Source organism: Nelumbo nucifera, chromosome 8 (genome assembly GCF_055504915.1).
Source record: "Nelumbo nucifera cultivar China Antique chromosome 8, China Antique-T2T, whole genome shotgun sequence".
Lineage (NCBI taxonomy): Eukaryota > Viridiplantae > Streptophyta > Magnoliopsida > Proteales > Nelumbonaceae > Nelumbo > Nelumbo nucifera.
In genome coordinates, this window is record NC_142656.1 from 48,310,280 (window position 1) to 48,334,523 (window position 24,244).

The following is a 24,244-nucleotide window of genomic DNA, read 5'->3' on the forward strand; positions in this document are numbered from 1 at the left end:
AAACTATTAATCATCTGTTTGGATTTTGTCCATTTGCTTCAATAGTGTTTTTTGGCTCACATTGCGTTATAAATATTTACCAACTTCTTCAAACCTCATGACTCACTATATTTATCATTTAATTCAACAATCACTACAAGAAAAAAATCGTCTAAGCCGGTGGTAACAAGACCTAATTTTAAAAGTTATTAGCAGGATCCGCGCGATGCATGGAAAAATCTGAAAGATTTAATAATTTTATTTTTTATTTAATGTTGATTTATAAAAATAATTATTGTTAATTGAATATGAATAAATATTTTTTAATAAATTTAGTTTTATTGATAATTTGTAGTAATTTTTATAAATTTTATTCTTTTTATTATTTTTAAATGAAAAATTGATTAATTTTAAATAAATAAAAATAATTATAAAAGATAACATTTTTATTAATTTCACTAATAATTAACAATTAAATAGGAATGACAACAGGGTGGGTTTAGGGCAGGGCACTCCATCCCTTTCCTTGCCCCATAGTCAAGATACTCTACCCCATCCCCGCCCCGTCTCCAATGTCACACGGGTCCAAAGCAAGGTAATCACTCCTCAATATCGGGCGAGTTCAGGGGCAAGGCACCCCACTCCTCATCAAGGATAGAGAATCCTCGAATTTCCCTGCCCCGTCCCCAGTATTGGGCGGGTTCAAGTAGAGGTGTAAATTAGGTCGTGCTGGGTCGGCACGACACAACCCGCATGTGGCCCACACAGAGTGCAAGTCGTGCCGTGTTGGCCCACGAGGCATCCCGGGTTATGCTTCCCTCATCTAGGATAATTTGGGGGGTTGGTTCAGCATGGTCCACGACTCGAGCCCACACGGGCTCATGCTGTGTCGTGGGTCAGGCTGGTCCATGGGTCGGGCCTTGGGCTAGGCCATGCCGCACACCAAGCCAAGCTCAAGGCAAGGCACCCACTCCCCGTACAAGGTTTTTAAAATTGGACTGGATAGGGAACCGTTTCGGGGTCGAACGGTCTGACTGTTCGGTCCGAACGGATGACTCACTCTGACAAAAAAAAATTAGAAAAACAAAAAAAAAAGGCCAAAAACTGTTGTCCGGGTTGATAGTTCGATCGCCGAGGTCAACAATTCGCTAACCAAATAAACGGTTTTTGGACAAAAAGCAGTTTTGAGGTGAAACGGTGTCTGGTTCCCAATTTTTCTGATCTATCCATCTGGTTTGATTCAGTTTTCAAAAGATTGTCCCTGTCAACCCAATATTCAATATGATGATAGAAATGATCAAAAGGATATATGAAGTATCAACCACATGGTAAATTTCTAAAAGTACACTAAATTGTCTTTAATATTCAAAAATGTAATTTTATGAAAATTTTGAAAATTTTATTGTACTTGTGTAATTTTGAAAATTTATTCAAATTTATTTAAATTTTTATTAAATAATTTATTTTCTTTTTAAATGGTTTACTTACAGAATTATACTAATTTATCTTATAATAATATAAACTAACCAATAATTTCCTTTTTCCAGTATTATACTAATTTATCTTAATAATTTGTGTAATTATTTGTTCAAATTATATAGTTTTCCATTTCCCATAGTCATTTATCTTTAATAATTTTCAATAATTTGCAATGAAAATTACATAATTTTTCAATTGTTTTCCAAAATCTATCAAATGTAGTAACATTTCCTAAATTTTCCAAAATATTCTAATAATTTTCAATAATTATTTAATGCATTTTAAATAAACTTTCAAATACTTTATATCTTTTAATTTCAAAAATGTTATTTTACGAAAATGTAGTTTTATGGAAATTTTTGGAAATTTTATTACATTTGTGTATCTATGGGGATTTATTGAATTTTTTTAATTGTTATTAAATATATTTTTTATTTGGTAGTTTACTAAGAAAATTACACTAATTTATATTTTATTTTTCAATATAAATTAATTAATAATTCCATTTTCTTACATTATAATATTTTGTTCCCCCATTTGTATTTGGTTATTAATTATACTAATAACAATAAATAAAATTGTATACTTTTTGATAATTGTTAAATATAATTCTCAATTTTATAGAAATTAGTTAAAGAGTTTTCAAATTCTATAAAATGTTGTTAATGAGTTACTTAATAACAATGTTTATTAATTTTTGGTAATTTACTAACCGTAATAATAAGAATATTTAATTTTTGGTAATTTATTAATTGTATTTATTAACTTATGGTAATAACACTATTTAATACTCATTGAATATGGGTGGGATTAAATATTAACCGTATTTAATTATTTATTAATTAATATGAATATTTTAAATGAGGGAGAGTGGATATAGATTGGGGGGATGCATTTTAGGAATTGATTAGGGAGTGGGGCAATATGATATTTTACTATTGGTTTAAATGAGATAATTAGGAGAGAGATTATAGGAATATTTTTAGGTAGTTAGGTGACATGGCTTAATGGGAGTGCTGGGATGGGGAGAGGAGAGAAAGTCAAAGAGAATGCAGGGTGGGGATAATGGAGCAAGGAGAGGCATGGTGATGGGGACCCGTGCTTTGTTAAGCAAAAGTTAAATATATATTAATATTATATTAATAGACGATCCGATCAAACTCAACCCGAGTTTGTCAGTTTTCTAATATTTCATATCGGCTTTGGTTTAATAAATATATATTAATATTATATTTTAAATTTAATTTTTTTTAATATGGAAAATTAGGAAAATTCCCATATTTGCTAGTCTAAAATATTTTATATCATAGATTTAATTTTTGTAATTTATTTTTTAATAATATCATTGTAATTTATGAAATTTAATGTTAAATTTTAAGTTTAAATCTTTTGAACAAACAAACAAAACCAAAAATATACCCAAATTGGTACAACCTGAGTTTGTGGGTTTTCGCTAATGGTCAATCGATTTGGTTGGCAAAACAACCTGCAATTGAACTGAACCAATCATTGAACACTCCTAATTTCAACTAAATGTATAGTCTAATCTCTAATAGATAACAATAGTTTAATCTCCAATAACTATTGAAAATTAATAGCAAACATACACAATCATTGAAAATAAGTTTATAATGAAAATATAATAGATATATAATAAAAATACAATAATTACAAAAATATAATAAATACTGAAGATATACTAAATTGGTCATTAAATAGTGTAATCTTAAATAATAGTTTAATCTCTAATAAGTATTAATCTATAAATTATAAAAAATATATAATTACTAAAAAATAACTTTTTAACAAAAATATAATAAATACGATAGATTAAATTTCAAAAGTTAAATAATAGTTGTTTAATCTCCAATAATTATTGATAATTTTTATTAAATAAAAAAATAAAAATACATTTATAAATAATTATTGAAAGCATATTTATAAAAAAATAAATAATTACTGAAAGTAAAATAAATACTAATTATAGCATATAAATATATAATAAATATACACTATTATTGTAAAATTATTACTAATAAATATACAGTATTATTGTAAAATTATTACTAATAAATATAATTTTGTTTATAGTTATTTTCTATAATTATTAATTGATATAATTGAAATTAGTTATTTACAATATTATTTAGTTATTAAAATAATATTGTTATTTAAATTCTTAAAATATTAATTATTTACTGAATTTAATAATCCATAAAATTATACTATTATTACATAATTCGTTATTAATTTTGTAAAATCTTAAAATATTATTAATATGAATATTATGAATTCTATTATAATTAATTTTCAACTTTTAAGAATTTTTTTTTAAATTTACTACATAATTTCGCTATTTTAGCTATTCAAAATTTTGTCACGTTAAATATTTTGTTATTTAAATATTTAAATAATATGTAAAATATTTAAAAATTTTCATTATTTTCATTATTAATAATATGAATATTATTAAATCTATTAATTTCGTTAAATAAATTAAATAGTTCTGGATTTTTTTAATTGAAACTTTCTTTTGATAGATATATAGATAAAAAGTGAGGGAGAGGATAAATAGGAATTAGAGATAGTTTAGGAGAGAACCTCTCTACTAAATTACAGATATTTTAAGAGATAAATAGGAGTTAGAAATAATTTAGGAGTTAAATAAGAATTAGAGACAATTTAGGAGGAAGTGGGGGAAAGTGGTGCCACTTGGCTAAACATTAGAAAAGCAAATCCCTCTTTCTTTATGGTTGTTAGAAATAGTTAAGTATATGTGATTTCCTTATTGGTTTAATGGGTAATTATGTGGAACTAAAAAAATAAAAAATTCAGAAAAAAACAGAAAATTAGAAGGGGGTTTGAAGCAAGGAGAGGTATGGTGACGTGGACAATCAATGCCCGGGATTTATTAAGAGAAAGCTAAACAATAAAAAGGGTCATACACTAAAATACCCCTTATAGTTTTATGGATTTACTAAAATCTACCCTATAGTTAGTATTTTACTAAAACCACCATTTATAATTTGCAATGGATTTAGTCAATCTTCCATTATATGATAGTGGAAAATGACATAATTGACCCTAATGTTCATTTCAATAAACTTAATCAAAAGAAAATAAAAATAAAAATACCATTTTTCCCTTAATAAGACATGGGCAACCACTCTATTAGCTATATTTGTTCAATTTAAAATAAATAAAAATTTTAATTTATAAATAATGTTTTAAATATATTTTGATATATATAATATAAATAATATATTTAATATAAATAACATTTAATACACACACACACACACAGATATATATATATATAATCGGGGTTGGGGTGGGGCGGGGACCTCAATCCCCATCCCCGACCCTGACCTCGATTGGGGATTCCTATTAACCCTCATTCCTGCCCCCACCCCACCAAAACAATCCCCATCCCCAACCCCATTGGATCGGGGAAGTCAGGTCCCTGTCGGGGATGGGGAAAATTGTCATCCCTAAAAATGTGTTCTAATAAATGACCCTAATAGAAACACATAAGAATATACAATTGTTTTATATTTTTAACTTTTTAAATAATTAATAATTATTCATATTTTATATACTACTTTTAATAAAAATTTTATAATACAAAAATAACAATAATTAATTTAAATTAGGTTTATTTATCAAACCGATGAAACCAACCAACCTAATTAACTCGACCTGAGTTGGTCAGTTTTCTAATATTTTAGGTTGGCCTTGGTTCAAAAATCTCCCAATTCAACCAAGTTGGATCAGTTCCACTTTAGCTATTTGTAAACTGACCAAAATCGAATGACCTAACCATGGATATATGTATTAATATTTTATATTTTAAATATAATTTTTAATATGAAAAAGTGGGAATTTTCCTATATTTCTTAGTCTAAAATGTTTTATTTCATAAATCTTATTTTTAAATTTATTATTTAATAATCGTACTATAATTTTTAAAATTAAATTAAATTTTTAAGCTTAAATCTTTTGAACAGACTAACCAAACCAAAAAATTGACCCAAACCAATACAACTTGAGTAGGTTGGTTTTCACAAAAGGTTAGTCGGTTTCAGCTAACCAACTCTCTAACCTGACCAAGTCAATTTGGTTGGCCAAATAGCCTATGACCACACTGAACCAACTCATGAACACTCATAATTTCAGCTAAATTAATAGTCTTATCTCTAATAAATAACAATAGTTTAATCTCCCGTAATTATTGAAAATTTATAGCAAAAATACACAATTATTGAAAATATATTGATAATGAAAACTAAAATAATTAAAAAAATTACAAAAATACAATAAGTACTAAAAATATATTAACTTAGTCAATAAATAGTAAAATCTCAAATAATAGTTTAATCTCTACTAAATATTAATCAAAAACTTATAACAAAAACACAATAAATACAATAAGTACAATAAATTAAATTTAAAAATTTCAATAATAGTAATTTAATCTCCAATAATTATTGAAAGTTTTCTATTAAAAATCTTAAAAAAATATATTTATACATACATATTGAAAATACATTTATCACAAAAGACAATAAATATTAATTTTAGTATATATAATTATATAATAAATATAGATTAAGAGTTTAATATTGATAAATATTATTTTTTTGAAAGTTATATTCTCGAATTATTACTTGATATAAGTGAAATTAATTATTTACAATATCATGTAAAAATATTAAATTATTATTAATTTCAATATTATTTTATAATTAATTTTCTACTTTTTAGATTTTTTTTAAATTTATTACATAAGTTATTTATTTTAACTATTTAAAATCTAGTTATGTTAAATATTTTGTTATTTAAAATACTTAGTTATTTAAATACTTAAATAATATGTAAAATATTTAAATTTTAAAATATTAATTTTTTATTGAATTTAATTTCCATAAAATCATAATTTATACTATGATTACATAATTTCATTTTTAAATTTTCAATATATTAAATTATTATTAATTTAAGTATTATGTTATAATTATTTTTCTACTTTGAAGAAAATTTTTTAAATTTATTACATAATTTCGTTATTTTAACTATTTAAAATCTAGTTATGATAAGTAGCTATTTAAATATTTAAATAATCTATAAGATATTTAATTTTTTTTGTTATTTGAATTTTATTTATTTAAAGCTATTATATATTATTAAATATTAAAAAAACATTTAAATTGATAATCCAGAAAAACATAATTTAAATTGTTAGTACGTAATTTCGTGATATATTTTGTAAAAATATAGTTATTTTTTGTGTTTTTAATAAATATTTTAAAGTTATTTTATAATTTTGTTAGAATATTTAAATAATTCTTAAATTTGTAATCCAAACTTTCTTTAGATAGATATAGGTAAAAAGTATGGGAGAGGATAAATAGGAATTAGAGATAATTGAGGAGAGAAACTCTCTACTAAATTAGAGATCATTTTGAGATAAATAGGAATTATTGATAATTTAGAAGACAAATAGGAAGTAGACATAATTTTGGAGAAATTGGGGGATAGTGGGGGAGGTAGTTTAGGAGTAATTTTAGGAGAATAGATAATTTAGGTTATTGGGAAAGTGTATCTCATTGGTTGTTTCAAAAATGACATGGAATTAAAAAATAAAAAAAATCAAAAAAAGAAAAAATAGATAAATAGCTTCTCTCAAAGGAGAGACATGTTGAATATATATATAGGGGCTTTTTTCAAAAAACTCCAGTCTTAGTCTTCATTTTTTTTTTTTTTGAGCGGAGAATAGAGATTTTATATTTGTAATAAAAAAAGTAACTGCCTGTGTACTGCATGATAAATTATCATTATAATGAGTTATAGTATACTATAAAGTATACTATATATACTATAATAGTAGTATAGTTCTAAGAATATTTGTTCATTATTTGTTCATTATAATGATAAGTCATCCCACTTTTTGGAGTTGGAGGACGACTATGTTACTATAGGCCATACTCCTACTCATGTTTCATTATTCAATATTTTTGGTCCTAGGACAGAGATTCCATGTACCCAATCCCAATTATGAATCACCAAATACTAGTTCTTACTATATCTAGTTTGCAAGGAATGGAAATATTTTCCACAACAAAACTCTTTGTTCATATGGATTCTAAATAAGGTGAACTCAATTACTTCTTCCTCCATATTTGTTCCTCGTACTCAAAATACTAGTTCAGAACATTTTGTGCCTTACACAATTACAGTTCTGCCTGAAAGTTCATATGTGCTATTCACTAATGGAGGTATTATATCTTCCACTTCAAGCACTTGTGGTTGTCTATTTTTAACTCATCAATATGCTATTGTAGGTAGGAGTGAGCATCGGTTGGTTCGGTTTGTTTCTAGGTTTTTGGGATCGAAACCTACCCTATGAAGGTTGGTTCCAAGGTCTACCCATGAAACCCATTCTTTCTTTACTCTCCCACATGTTCTTTAAAAACTTGATTATCAATAAATATAATATATAGTTTAAAACTTATATTATCTTTATTTATTAAATTGAGTAACTTAATATGTACATTATGATTATATGTTTCAAAAATTATAGTTTAAATTTAAATTTTTAAGTATTACCTTTTACATTACTCACTGCACACATTCAAATATTAAAATGAAAACAAATGATCAAATCACTTAAGTAATTCAATGGTCAAGTGAGACCATGACCTTTGCAACTATGAGTGCTTAGATCCAAATCTTCACATCCCAAAAAGTATTTTGGGATTTATTTTAAGGCAAGTTTGGTTCCAAGGTAGGTTCCACCAAGGTCGGTTCATCCAAGGCTAGTTCATTGGGTTGGTTTGGGTAGGGTAAACCCCTGGACTTTGGAACTAGCCTAGGTGGGGGTTGGTTCCAAGAATTTGGAACCAGGCCATACCTTGTAACAGATTGAATAGGGTTGGTTCAAGGTTGGTTCCATTTGGTTCCGGGTAGAACCTACCCATTTTCTAACCCCTAGTTGTAAATGTGTATGCTGAATGTTTTTTGTCTCAAGGTTTAGTGGTTGAAGTGGAACTGATGGGCATTTATAAGGGCTTGCAAAAGGTTGTTCAAGAAGGACCGAAAAATTTACTTATTTGCACAAATTTTCTTCTTATTTTATTTTTATGTGCTTTTCAGTCTCCATATTTTTTGCCTTGGACCTGATTATATCTTTTTTTTTTCTCTTATTTCCACTGTTTCTCAAATTGGGCCTTACTCTTTTTGTTTTATTAACCATAAATACAATGTTCAAATTCACACTTTGGCCCAATTTGCAAAACATACTTTGGAGACATATATCCAATCAACTGCATTTTATACATTAATTTTAGAGTTTAGGGTTTAGATATGAAAACCAAGAGGAAGTGCCGTGGTGGCAGGATAGAGCCAAGTAAAATCTATATCCATATATTAAAATGGAATGTGCCAATTTGTCACTTTCCTGCTTTTTGGTTATTTTTTAATATCTTTTTTTTGGTTGTTTTGGAGAAGCACTATTTTTTTTTCTATTTTTTCTTTTTGAATTTTCTCATTTTAAAATTAAACAAAAATAATTCAAGTGATCAATAAGCTTTAAGACTTTGTTGTAACTACGAAATCCAAGGGAGCAGTGTGCACCATGTGTCACAAGGAGGTTGCTCAAGACCAACAAGAGTGATAAACTGAGTTAAGTAACCAACCACTACTAGACCTGTTCATGGGCCGGACTTGGGCCAGGCTTTTACTCTTCATTAACAGAATTGTTTCGGGCCCGAGCCCGAGCCCAGTCCGACCAACAGGCCTACAATTTGGGCTTGAGCCCAACCCTCATAAAAAGCCCAAAGCCCGACCTAACAAAATGATTATCCCTTGTTAGGTCGGGCTTGTGGTGATAGCAATGTTCAACAACAAGGCGCTCAACAGACATTCAATGTATTATCCCTTCAAACAGGTTGCTTTTCAGCTCATGGTGATAGCAATAGAGGTAGAATGCCTAAAGTCAGTTCTGTAGATGTAATGGAGACATGGGCTAATCAACAGAAGGCAAAAAAGCTCTACATAGAATTTAATGGTTTTTGGAAATAAATTGCAAACTTGCTGTAACCGCCGGAGATAGAGAGACAGCGAGAAGAAGATAACAAGAGAGAGAGAGAGAGAGAGAGAGAGAGAGAGAGAGAGAGAGAGGACCTGGCTACTGTCGGAGGCAGAGAGGTTGGTGGCGTCGGTGCTTGAGTTCGCCTCTGAGAGTGAGAGGCGTTTGAGACTATGAGTGAGAATGAGAAGACAAAACTATGAAAAGAGGGAAACTAGGAAAGGTTAGTTGAGTTAGGGAATAGGGATTTAGGGTTTAGAAACTAGTCGGGCCGAGCCGGGCTTTTTTGACAAATCCCGAGCCCAGCCTGAAAAAAATTGAGTTGAACTTTTAGGCCCGAGGTCAAGCCCATGGGCTAAAAATCACGTTCAAGCCCGTCCGTCGGGCTACTCGGCCCATGAACAGGTCTAACCACTACTAGAGAACATGATGTGCAAGAAACCTTCAAGCATGCGGACCGGGTAAAGTTTGGTACGATGAAGAGGTGTTGGGATGGCACCATGACAATCCGTGGGTAGACAAGTGGACGGGTAGGTGGGCAAGCATTTATGGCTGGCATGGTAGCGCCATGTGAGAACCCCAAGTAAATAACAAATAGTAGGATGACAAAAGATATTGAGGAGCAATCTCTCGAGTAGGTAGGCCCTTAGGGGGACTAGGAGTAATGAAGAGACTAAGATCCCACCTGGACAAAGGACAAAAAGGATATGGACCTGGGGTAATAGTATATAAGGACAACTTTAGGGGTTTAATATCAATAAAAGTAAAATATTTAAAAAAATTTCAAAAATAGGTTAACTATTTTAAAATAATATCAATAAAGGGTAAAAACACTATTCATCTTCTTTTTCTTGCCATTTGTTCACCAGAGCTACCGTTCGCCGTCGCCTTCGCCCACCTCCGCTTCTACCTCCAGCGACGTTGCCGGAGGTGGCCAGAGGTAGAGGTGGCAGCGGTGCAGGTGGTCATTCCTCTGCCCACCACCGCTGCCACCTCTGTCTCTACCCATCTCCAACAACGTTGCTGGAGGCGGAGGTGGTGGCGGGCGGCAGCGGATGGCGGTGACGAGTGGTGCCTCTAGTGAACAAATGGCAACAAGAAGAAGATGAGTAGTGTTTTTTCCCTTTATTGATATTATTTTAAAAAGTTAACCTATTTTTGAAATTTTTTTAAATATATTACTTTTATTGATATTAAACCCCAAAAGTTACCCTTATATGCTAGAAACCCTAAAAAGATGCAATCTGGAAGAAAAAAGGAGGTGAGGAAGGGGAGGAAGAAAGAAGAATCCTCAATTGCCGGTCCAATGCCCAAGATGGCACATCCTCAACTCGTTATAGATGAGCCCGACTGCACCATTTGTTCACAAGTCAGATTCCAACCGGCCTCTCAGATTTTGACACATCATCTAGCATCAAGTTCAAACCTTGACAAACTTTGATATCCTCTCATTAACTCACTATTAACTCCCTCTCCTCTTTTTCATTAACTCATTTAATTATCTATTCTCATTAATTATGACATTAACTTCCAAAAAATAATTATGCTATTAACTATCTCCTTCAATAACTTATACCATTAATTCTCTCTCTTCTTTATAACTTTATTTATATCTATATCTATTTCAATTTAAGTTATTTAAAATATAAAACCATTAGATGTATTTATATTAAATTATAATAATCAATAAAAAAATAATTACATTGAAATGGAGATATTCAATGATATATTATTAGGTTAAATCATCTACTTCAATTTAAAAGATAATTAGTTTTTAAGTTAACTAATCAAGTAATTTAATCTGTCAAAAATTAATTAAGTAATTTGTATTTCAGAATAAATATCATTTAATTCAATCAACAAATAAAACCAATGTTTTAAAAATTGACTTGAGATTGAATGGTTTTTTCCTCTAGGTCACAAGTCAATAGTGAACCGTTTGGGTTGGACATCATAAAAAGCATCGGAATTATAACTAGGGCCGAGTCAATGACGAATTGAAAACCTTGAATAAAACATCATAAAAAGCATTGACTTGGTAAAAAATATCCAACAGGGTTGAACCATGGACCCTGTGTTTAATTTAGGTGATTTTTTTTTTCTTTTTATTTTGGGTAAACTTTTCAGACCCACACCTTCCGAGTTTCAAGGCACCTCGCCCCACTATTTTTGCAAAAGAAAAAAAAAATCGTTTTTGGCCTTAAATTTCAAATTATGTCTTTTGTATAAATAAAAATTAAAACTAAAATAAAAATATATATTAGACCTAAGTTGTTTTGATGTGTCATGGCTGACCCGTCCAACCGAACGGGTGAACCGCTGACCCGCGACCCGGAGGCAAAACGGTTCAGCCTGTTGGTCGGTAACACTGGTAATTACAAAAAATAAAAAAAAGAAAGAAAACTCTAGAACTTCTTTTTCCCGAGCAAAACCCTCGTATTTTCCTCGTAACTCACATTGGCTTCCATTAGAGGCTTGCATCCGAGCTCACTATACCCCAATCCCAGCTGTTGTTGTCCTAGAATCCAACGGCCGGCGAGATACCTTACCGTAAGAGCGCAGGTCTTATCACCGGCAAATAGGTACTTCTTCTCATATTTTTCATTCTTTTCTGTTGGGTACCGAGTTAATTGAAAGGTATGGTTTTGGAGTTCATCGAACACCTGACCTAAGTTACAGATGATTCTAGCAAAGGGGTTCTACTCTGACTTTCGTGGAGAATTTTGTTCTAGTGTTGTACAACTAGTTATCTTTACTGATATCTATCTTAGGTGTTCTATCATGTTATTAATTGAAAGGCATGGTTTTTAAAATGTATAGGATACTGGAATGTTTTGGTTTTGATAAGCTATACCGAATGTTAAACTGAATATTTTCTGAGATGGGGTTGGGATGGTTTGGTGTTGGGGCTGATCCAATGCGTTGATTAGCCAGATGATAAACAGAGAAGCGCTATGCAACAGGTTGGCATTTAGAGAAATGAAAGGAAACATTTCCAATGTCTAAAAGCATAAATGTTTTACAAAATCTGAAACAATTTACTAAGTCTATTGATCAAAATAACAAAAAATAATATTGAAAAAAAAAAGAGATTGGTTTGGAAGTCACAGTCAAGAGAACTAGGTAAACCCGCAGAATGGACTTTCAGTCATATCTTTATCCTGTTACCACTTGGTTTATTGCTGAATGCTGCAGTAGCTAGTTGTACTTGTGAAATTCAGATAGTGTTACCGTCAAAAGCAGCAACCTATGGATGTCCACTCATATTGTTATCGTGCTATAATTTTGTTTATGCCAAGGCACTTCTCTGTTACTAAAACGTGAAAAAGTCATACAAGATTTTCAGCCTGTGTATTTATATGTCTGAGATATAATTAAAAGGGATATCCACTGGTGTGATTGCAGATCTGTAGGTTTGGAATTACCTTTAGAAATCCTACAGTTTCTTGTGATATTTGGGCACCCATTCTTGGGTGAAGCCAGGGGAGGGGGCAAGGACACCCAAAAATTGGGAAAGTTTTCTATCTATCCTATCCAACATCATTGGATGCCCCACTGACCAATAACAGTATACCTAAAGGAAGAAGAGAATAAAAGTCGATACTCAATAGCCATTAGTGGCTTTCCAAAAATAAGAGAAAAAGATAGATTGCAAGTGAATGCTGTGTGGAAAACCTTTACATGTTACATTGTTGGAAAATCATTTCATACCTACCCCCCCATCACTAACCAAGGGACTAAATCTTCACATGGTGTTACCACTGAGTGATATATCCACGTGTATCATTGGTACTGTCATCGTATGGATATGTATGGCAGTTTTTTAATGCTTTTGCATGTGAAGGCATTTATTTGTTTGTACTTTTTTTTTTTGTGTGTGTGGGGGGGGGGGGGGCGTTGCTCTTTATTTCCTTTGATTATTCATGTAATTTTCTTACAGATAATGAAATTCCACACTCTAGTACATAGATCTGGATTGGTTGCTGAATCTCTATGATGGCATTAGGCTTTATGTTTCTTCCAAGTATCAGTTCTTAGTAGTTAAGATGAGATACCATTCATGTATTTTTGTTGACACAACGTGCAGAGAATTGTCAGTAGGTAGTCAAGTTCTAATAGTGCAGAACTGATAGAAAGTTATTTTCTATACATTGGGTCTTTCTTCATTGCATTAGTGAAGTGAGGGCTTTGGCATCCACCACGATCACTTTGTTTAGATGGATATGAAGGTCTACAAACTACTAACTCTTAGCAAATTCTCTTGCTAAAGGAGTTAATAGGGAAGGGAAGAGTTGTAGGGTCCCCTATTATCTCTAATGAAATCATTTTCTGATCAAAAAATAAAAAAATAAAAAGAGTTGTATGGTCCCCCTGCAAGGGTGAGAATCTTCCATTTCCTTCTGTCGGTATATGTTTGTTGGGGGTAGCTGGCTGGCCTCTGCTTCGTTGATTCTGTATTTGCATCTTATCTTTTTCAGACATCTTTGAAGTTGCTTGAGTGGTTGCTAATAGAAAAGGTCTCATTTCTGTATGAGTTACCCATTCTATTGTATTGTACCTTGATTGACACTCTGGACATGTTAAACAGTTGAAGCATATGGTGTCATCATGACTCTAGCTTGCAACTCAGAGCAGGTTGGGTTACATTGTGGTCAACCCTAATTGAGGCATGACCCTCCATACTAGCGCTAAGCTGCTAACCAAGCTTAGTTTCAACCTAGTCATAATTCTCATGGTACCAAGGAAAAAGCTAGGGGATATGGGTTGGGTGGGGGGGGGGGGTGGGGGGGGGGGAGGGTATCACTCTAGATTCCATAGCGACCAGCAACCATCTTTCATTCATAATTATCTATAAATTTAATATAAAAGTATAATCTTCTTAGCAAACCATAGAAAGTCAACATATTTATGAGAAGAAAAAGAAGAAAGAAAAGAAAGTTCAGAAAATATAGGAGCTGATCTCCTATTTTTCCTAGGAAAAGGCAAAAAAGGGGTGGAAAGAGGAGATGACGATATGATGATAAAGAAAAAGACTGTTGATTGGACAGAATTTTAAGTTCTTCTTTGCTTGTTGGTTCAGGTTTTGAAGTCTTTGAGTGTTCAAGACAGCATGCACCAACATGTGCGCTTATTGAACCCTAACTAATAAGAAAATAATTGAAAAACTAGTATATAAACCCATAAAATAACATCTATTTAATTTTTTTTATTTTAAAAAACAAAGAATATAAGTGTTTCATAGTAGCATGTGCAAAATTGGTAGTTAATTAAGCGAGGTGACCATCCATGGGCACCTTGTTGCCTAGTTGTCAAGACTAGGCAAGTGCCAAATCACTAACCAATGCACAATGATTAAAGATGAATCAACCCATAAAAAACCGGTAGACGAACTTGCTAGAAAGGGGTAAATTGTCTGGAGCTGTATTGGGAGCTGTCCAACCCTTAATAGGCCATTGGGGTGATGCTCTAAATATGGCTGGGCAAACCAGGTCACTTTATTGCATCATGGTTGTGAAATTTATTTTCTTTTGTGCTATGCTGATTTTAGTGGATCTATTAATGATAAAAAAATCAAAGAAACAAATAAAAACATGGAGGATAATTGAGAGGTAAAGCCTGACTTAATAGGGATTTAGTTAGTGATTCAAAAGTAATTTGACCAAAAAAAAAAATCAGCTTAGGGTCATTCCTCATGACCTGGTGAGTTTTGCTGACTCCTGGCTTGTTAAAGAACTCATGAAGAGAAGAACATTCTTTTGAATCTTGCTCCTATTGTATTCTGGAACTTTTTTCACTCAAAATGTAATACTAATATAATATTTGCAGAAATTAAGCTGCCATATATGTTGCTATATATAAACATACAATCTGCTTGGTGATTTAGTTGATGCATCAAAAAGAAAACAAAACTGAAACTAACCCATAGGCATAGGAACATATATGTAGTTGTAGGCATAATTGGTTAATTTATCAGTAGATGGGGTATTTTAGCTAATTCATTATTCGTAGGATCCACAGTTGTGAAGAACACATTGGGAAATGGAGAATTCCTATTGGTGGTAGTAAATGTTTTATGCATTGGTGCATGGCTTTTTTGATGTAGTATGCTACATTGAAAACCAGAATCCATCTAAAGAAAGATATATGTCCCCAACCCCAGAATCCCTACATTGGTGCATGGCTTTTCTGATGAATCATCCATGCCAATTGGCCCACTGAAAGCCCAAACATGGTTTCCTCTTGCATCAGATATATGTCCCCAACCCCAGCAGGACCTTGTGGTCATAAGTGCATTTGCAGCCACTATCAAATTTCAGATAGAAACCACAAGCATGCTACTTTGAAACATGGGGGCAATCAGTGATTTAAAAGGCACGCCTAGGCACACAGGCGAGGTGCATACCCTAAATGTGCCTCGCCTAGGGACTAAGCGCAGCGCCACAGCCCTTTCAAATGTGTGCCTGATGTGCCTTGCACCTCAGCCCAGGCATGCACCTTTTGAAAATTTCATGTTTTTTTGCTTTTTTTTTTCAACCTAGCGGCTGGGCCGGGTGCCGGGGGCTCTGCCAGTTAGCTCGCTTTGCTCACTCACCGAAGCTCCGAGAACCCCCTATTTGCTAGTGTTGTTCGTTCATTCATTCTAATAAAATATCTTCTTAAAAGGCAATTAAAATTGTAAAATCATTATTTTTTTATGCGAGAATTAAGAATTTAAAACCTTAACATGGACTTATTTGGGCTTGGCTCGAGAGGTGTGGTACAAAGGCGGCTCGTAGAATCAAAGAATGCAATATGTTTTACATGACATTGGCTATGCAATTGAGGAAAAAAAGAGATTGTGGGTTTTACATGCTTGAAAATGCTTTATATGTTTGATTTTATTTAAAAATTTCCTTTGGATACACTTTACATTTTATGTTTATGTATTTTGATTTTAGACAATAGGTTTTTTAAAACATTTATGTTAAAATTTAAGTTTACTTTTTTATTAATATTATGTTTTTTTTTAATTTTTTGGCAATTTTTGAATTTTCTGACTTTTTATTTTTTATTTTTGTCCCTCCCTTCAAAAAGCGTGTGCCTTACCTTGCGCCTCGGGTGCAAATTGCCCCTTGCGCTTTGTGCTTTATATTCATTGGTATGAGAACTTTTATAATGATGCTCAACAAATGTCCTTACCTGACTTTTTAAAGGGAGCTTTTTAATATGGACTATTTTATAAGTCCAATTAGCTAACCCATTTTGTGTTACTTAGTCAAGATTAAAAGAAAAATATATTTATTCAAATTCATTCTCCCTGTTTTATACATTAGACTTAGCCTTTTGCAATCATGTTATGCATAATTTGAATGGATAAATAACTAAATAAACAAAATAAAGATGAAAATGAAAATGGAAAAAAAAAGTAAATATATTTGGACATTGTAAAAATAGTACAATAATAAAGAAAAAAAATAAAGGGAAAAACTAGTGTTTTAAAAACTGGCCTGAAGGCCGAACTGTTTTTGCCTCTAGGTTGCGGGTCACCAGTTCGACCGGCCGGGTTGAACAGTTTAGACCGTGCCACGTCATCGCATATATATATATATATAGTGTGTGTGTGTGTAGAAATATATATTTTAGCAATAAATAATGTATAAATATGTTTTAGATATGTTATATGTATTATTTTATATTTAATTTATATTTTTTAGTTCAGTTTTTAATTTTTTTATTTATCAAAAATATTAAAAATTGCAATTTGAGGCCAAGAAAGGGTTTTTTTTCACGAAAATAGCGGGGCAAGGTGCCTACATCACCTTGGGATGAATAGATCTCAAAAAGTTACCCAAAATAAAAAAAATAAAAAAATCACCCCAATCGGACATCGGAGTGCAAAGTTTTGGCCTCCAAAAGTTTTGCATGCATTGAGTGTGCAACTTGCGACCCGGTCACTGGGTCGAATGGGTCAATGGTTGAACTGGCCGGGTCAAACGGTTCTTGACAAAGTCAACGGTTTTTTACCATCTGATGGATCTTGACTGAACCGGACTAAGAATCTTGGCCGGGTGGTGGTTCGACCGGCTGTGCCAACAGCGGGTTGAAAACATTGGGGAAAACTACTTCATCTATGGTGATATTTTCCTAAACAATAATAGCAATCAATAGAATAATTATTGGATGTTTAAAAAGTCATTCCGGAAGTAGTTGGGCAGATGTTAAAACATAAAGAGGATCTAGTGGACACAATTCTTCATTAGGACATTTTTGCAAAGATTTTGTTACATATTCCTTAATTTTAAGTAAAAATTAGAAGTGCCCTTATCAATAATTTTCCTTTGTAAAAACTGGAAAATCCACCCATTAATTCCCAAATGAATCTTCTTGTTAGATAGTAAACTATATATGATGCAATTATAATTGCTGCAAGGGTCAATGTCCACAAAAGAAACAAAACCCAGAAACTAAAAAAATTCTCACAGAAAGGCATCTTCTTTATCTGGTTGGTTAAAGATGAACCTCCTCACTTGTCACTTCAGTGATATGATCTATCATAATTTTAATACCATAGAACAGTGAAATTTTATTGAAATTAAAAGCTTTAATTTCATATATTTTAGAACGTTTAGAGCTTAAATAGTTTATGATTCATAGCTGACTAAATTTGAAAAGGAAGAAAGTCACCTAAATGTTGCCCAGGGGTGTCGTCTCTTACCTAGTCACAGCACTGATAGTGCTTTGGCAGGCATGGTCCGGTTGGTATGATTGTGTTTGTTTACTATCATGTGGTCAGGCTCATCCAGTTGGAGTGGTAGATCTGATCTCTAAGGTTTCATATATTTCTAGTAGCTATAGCTTTATTGTATCATATAGCTCTTGATTTTGTTTTTTGAAGAGCTTGTATTACCATAGAGGACTTTTTCTATTCCTCCCATCCTGTCTAAGTCCTAGAATGCCCAAACAGAGAAAGTGAAGATAAACAGAGATGCGGCCTCTAGATGAGAAGGAAACAACAGCAGTATTCGAGAAGCTCTTCAAGTTTACAGGCAATAACCTCAAGAACATAGTGGAGAGCCCATCGCATGAAGGTCCAGATGACAAACCAGGCCATTACTGTTTTCGCCTCCAAAAGAACAAAGTGTATTATGTAAGTGAAGCCTTAGTGAAGCGAGCCACAAACATCGACCGCAACAAGCTTGTCTCCCTTGGCACCTGCATTGGCAAGTTCACCAAAGGTGGCAGCTTTCACCTCACCATCCAGTGTCTCAATCTCTTGGCTGTTAATGCAAAACACAAGGTTTGGTTGAAACCCACTTCCGAGATGTCCTTCTTGTACGGTAATCACGTTTTGAAGGGTGGTTTGGGGAGGATTACAGAGAACACAGCAGCAGGTGATGGGGTGGTTGTGTTCTCCATGTCAGATGTGCCATTAGGGTTTGGGATTGCAGCCAAGTCAACGCAGGATTGCAGGAAGTTGGACCCGAATGGGATTGTTGTGTTACATCAGGCAGATATAGGAGAATACTTGAGGATGGAGGATGATCTTTGAAGTAGACTTGCCCTTGTCAGTTGGTTTCTGTGGGGGGTTTTTTGTACTTGTAACATGGTAGATGTTAATGAAAATTTTTGATGGGTTTCATTGAGTATTTTTTAATCTTGACTCGTAAGTTTAATTGCATATATAGTATGCATGGTTTCAGTTGAATTGAATTTCCCTTTTATGTTTCTTTTGCTGATCATCTCTAATTTTGCAAATTCCTTTTCATGTAGTAATTTTATTATTCTCATTATAGTAATGGACTATGAATCTTAGGTTATATTGGAGCTTCCGAAATTCTTTATATGCTTCTTTCATCTTTTATTTATTTATTTATAAATTTATAATTAACTTTGATGTTGAACTGTAGAGGTTCAAAGGTCTTTCTGGCAACATAGATTTTATTTATCAAAGGAAAATTGATAAAAAAAAAAACTTTTATCAAGTTGGCAAAGGGTTATTCAAGACTACTTAAGGGCTTTGGAGGGTTGAGCTGAACATTCAGCTATGCTGGTTCAGCTGCTTTGAGGTGCTCTGGATAAGCTATCTAAGCGGATTACCCAGAAAAAGACAGTTGATTTGGGCGCTCCGGATTTTTCACCAAACATAACTTAAAGGTTGTCTGTATATCGCCCACCTCATAGAGCAAGAATTCGCTGGACTTCAGCTCTTCCAAATGGACATTATGTTGTGCAAATTATTTGCTTGGGCAGATCAGATTGTGATTTCCTATTTGGAGGAATAGAAGATAACTCAGCCTTAAATCTTAATCCCAACTTTTGGATTACATGATCTCTGTTCCTCTTTTCCAAAAAAAAGAAAAAAAAAATCTCTGTTCCTCCAATGTGCTCTAATCTCCATCAGGAGCCATGCTTTTGTTCAAGCAATAAAAGAAATAGATTGAAAGAGCAAAAAGAATGAAGTCCGTAAAACATGGCAAAATTTGGATGCTAATGCAATTTAGATAGACATAATAGCCTTCGTATGGTAGGTTTCATTTTTTGAGCTTAGCTATTGACGATAGGAGGATCATCCTTTGAGACTCATCTTGGAGCTTTGGCAGTCAAGTTTGACCAGTATGAATTAATACTTTTCCCTTAATAACCTGAAAAATGTGCTTGCCAAAAGTGAAGGATCTTGTTGGTGGCATCTATTCCCCTATAGTCTTATATGCATGTCAAATGCTCGGTTTTTTTCTTGTTTGTAGAGCATAGATGTTATTTTGTTCTTTTTTTTTATCAAAATTGACCATAAATAAATATTTAACAAGACACTAGATATTGGACCCTGTCCAAACCAAAATCAATTTAGATGGATTGGATAGATCAAGATATTGAATTGGACCAATCTGGTCCAAAATATTTATTGAATTGGATTGGATCTGGTCCGTCTGTAGTGAATTTATATTGGATTGGGTTGAGCTAAGCCAATATCTTGTCCATTGATATAAGATAAGAATATAGGTGTCAAATGGGTTGAAAAACCAATCTAAATTAAAATAAATTTGAACAGATCGAATGGTTTGGTTGAACTCACATTTGACCAAAATCCAGTCCAATTAACCCCTAGACACTAGTAAAACAGTAGAAACACCAATTGGTTTCACCTTCAAATGTTCCCTGCAATCTTGTGACATCCATCTAGCGTTCATAATCAGCTAAGAAGACTTATTCCATCTAATTATATGGGGTCAGCTGCATTAATCTTGTTTTCACCATTCAATTCTGTGCATGGCCATATCTTTATTTCTTTTGTAGGTATCATTTAGTACTGCTTCAACCCTACTGCTTCTTATAGTGTTGTAGATGGTCTTCTATGCATCTATCTTGTGATGACGCTACAAAGAAAATCATCTTGAGAACTGTTTAATGTCATCGGAATTTGTAGAAGAATAACAGCAGAGTCGTCAAGTTCATTCAACTTTCTAGCAGACTAGCACCAACCAGGGCTTCCTCCAATTCTTATTTGCAGTAACTAACTTTAAACATATTATGGTTAGGGTTTGATCATGCCTTTTTCTGGAACCCATTCATGCTAATAGATTCAAGCCTTGAGGCTCAGTTTGGAAAGAGTACAAATGCAAATATGTACAGTGTAAATACATACAAAATAATACAAAATATGAGATTTTCTTGTACTTTTTTCAAACTCAGCCTGAAGAATTTTCTTATTTCATATGGGAGCACGTTATATGAGCTGATGGAATTGGGAATTGAAAGAACTCAGCTTCCTCAGTTCCACAACTTTCATTATTCTGATGCTAGGTCTACTTTCATAGCGATCGAACATTTGAAACCAATGTATTAAATACAGACCGAACTGGAACCATTTTTATCACTGGTTTTTGAGTCAGTGGTTTGACCATCCGGTCCAAATGGACTGCCTATTGCAATTTAAAAAAAAAAAAAAAAAATCAAAACAAAAAACAAAAAATGGCCAAAAACCATTATCCAAGTCAAACAGGTCAATGGTTTAATCATCTGGGCATGGTTTTCAAAACTGGACCAGACTAGACGGTTGGACCGGAAAAACAGGTGACCAGTCTGTTTCACCCCAAAACCGTTATTTCACCAAAAACCGTTGATTTGGTTAGCAAACCACTGACCCGGGTGGTTGAACCATTCAAACTGTCCAACGGTTTTGGTCATTTTTTATTTTTTATTTTTAATTTTTGGGAAATTGTCTAAAACTCACCATGAGTTTTCAACATTTCTCTTAAACTCAACTTTTCAAAATGTCTAAAATTCACCATGTCAGTAAGTTTTTATTTTCCAAAACTCACCTTCCGTTAGTACACCGTTAATGCTTCTTAATAGAGGTGTCCATGTCAGCATAAATAACAATTTTCATGACCAAGTTACCCTTGAATGTGAGAAGAGGAAAAACGGTCTTTTCCGATTTTCAATTTTCTTGTTTTTTTGCATTTTTAGTGTTTTGCTATAATATCTAATGTTTTTTATAATTTTTCTATTTTCTACAGTTTCTGTGTTTTCTATAATTTTTGGCGTTTTTTCTACAATTTTTATTTTCTGATTTTGTTTTTCAATTGCTATAGTTTCTATAATTTGAAAATAATTTTTTATTTTGTTTGCAATTTCTATGTTTTTATGTATTTTTATATTTGAAAATATTTTTTTGAACTTTTTCCTTTTTTCATGTCTAAATATTAAAATGGTAATATATTAACGCCCATTAATTTATTTTGTATATATTTTATATTTTTCTATGAAGGTTAAAATGGTAATATATTAACACCCATTAGTTTGTTTAACACCAAGTTAGTGACATGGTGAGTTTTAGACAATTTCCCTTTTTTTTTTGTTAGAATGGGTTGTCCATTCGGTTTAAACGATCAGACCGTTTGAACTGGGAACTGGATCCTTGACTGGTTTGTTGCCCGGTTTGGTTTTAAAAACCTTGCATCTCGGCCAGTAGGTCGCTGACCAAGTCAATCGTTTTTTTTTGGCAAAAAAGTGGTTTAGGGGTGAAATGGAACTGGTTGCCTGGACAACTTCTAGGCCAAACAGTTAGACTACTTGAGTCAATGACAGTTTGAAAACCATATTTGAAACATAGTAGGTTCTTAACCTCGCTGAATTCCCTTTTACTAATATAGAAATAGAAATTCCTTAAGACAATGTTAGGTTTCAAGGAAAAGGTAGGGAAATGAAGGAAAAGTAGTATACAAGGTTTGTAAAGGTTTCCCTACCTTTTTCTTCTTTTCCATGCTTTTTCCTTTAAACCAAACATACCCTAAGAAGGGAGTGATGATTTTGTAGTCCATGGAATTGGGGCAGAAACAGAATTTATTTCTAAAGCTGTCTAGCTATCCAACACAATTAAAAAACTATCGCATTTTAGAAGGGCATATTGGCCATTAAAAAGGAGAGAAATATAATTTGGGCTCATTAAAATTTTTTATAGAAGGGCATGTAGAGAAGGTAAGTATGCCAAAAGACGAAAAACACCCCATTCAACAACAACAACAATAATAAAGGTAAATTATAAATAGGTACATGGGGTACTGACACTCAAGTGCCTGAACTTTCAAGTGGAACATTTTAGTATCATGAACTTTTAGAAATATACACTTAAGTCTAAGTCTGTTAACACCAAGGTTTTTAAAATTAAACCGGACAATGAACTGGTCAGGGGTCCGATTCCAGGGTCAAACGGTCTGACCGTTTGAACCAAACGGGTAGATTATTCAGACAAAAAAAATAAAAAAGAGCAAAACCGTTGGACGATTCAAATGGTTCAACAGCCCGTGTCAATGTTTTACTGACCAAATCAACGGTTTTTGGCGAAATAAGGGCTCTAGGGTAAAACGGAATCGATCGCCTGACCGGTCTGATTGTCTGATCCGGTCTGGTTTTGAAAACCACGGTTAAAACTGACATTACAAATAGGCAAAATTATAAAAATGCCCATGTTTGGATTTTCTTTTGCTCCCTGAACTTTTATCTCTTTTTTTTTTTTCGATGTGAAACCATCTCTATGCTTTTTTATTCCACAAAGAATAAAAGCATTCGAGTTCGAATGGAATAACGTAAAACAGTGAGAAAAAAAAATAAAATCTGAATATAAACATTTTTGTGATATTACCTTCTATATAACAATAGGTTTAAAAGAGTTGGACTCAAATGTGTATTTCTAAAAGATTAGTGTCTAAAATGTCAGAACCTGAAAATTCAGGCCCAAGTACAAGGTCTCTCTCCATAATTTACCCTGAAAAGAATTTCAATGTGTCACTCAATTTAGCTTTATCAAGTGCACCAAAAAGACCCATTAATAAATACATGAAATAGCATTTGTATTATAAAGTAACAGTAATAATATTCCTAGCATATGCTCACATATGATGTGGAGTGTGGACTGTGAACACTGTAAGATCTCTCTCTCCCTCATGAAAACGTTTTGATGGGGCATAGAAAGAAGATACGTTATTATTGCATTTAGGGCCCAGCAGTTGGTGAATGGTGTTTACTGTGAAGACTCTTCCTCACAAAAGCTCAAGTGGTTGAATTGAATGACTTGTTAGTTATTACCTTGTCCTTTTTTTAGACTCTTACTCTAGATAGCCAGGTCTAGGGTGCCAATTGGACCGAATTTGATCCAATCCAATATGGTCTAATATGAATCCATTACAGATAGAGCAGGTCCAATCCAATCCAAACCATTTT

At 32.6% G+C, this 24,244-nt stretch overlaps 1 pseudogene across 1 annotated transcript; it reads left to right on the forward strand.

Annotated features, from left to right (window-relative positions):
- The first annotated feature begins 11,967 nt into the window (after window positions 1-11,967).
- Window positions 11,968-19,338, forward strand: LOC104611734 (uncharacterized; annotated as a pseudogene). Its single transcript, XR_016079115.1, has 2 exons — window positions 11,968-12,126; window positions 18,489-19,338. The product of XR_016079115.1 is annotated as an uncharacterized LOC104611734 (transcript).
- The last annotated feature ends 4,906 nt before the right edge of the window (window positions 19,339-24,244 follow it).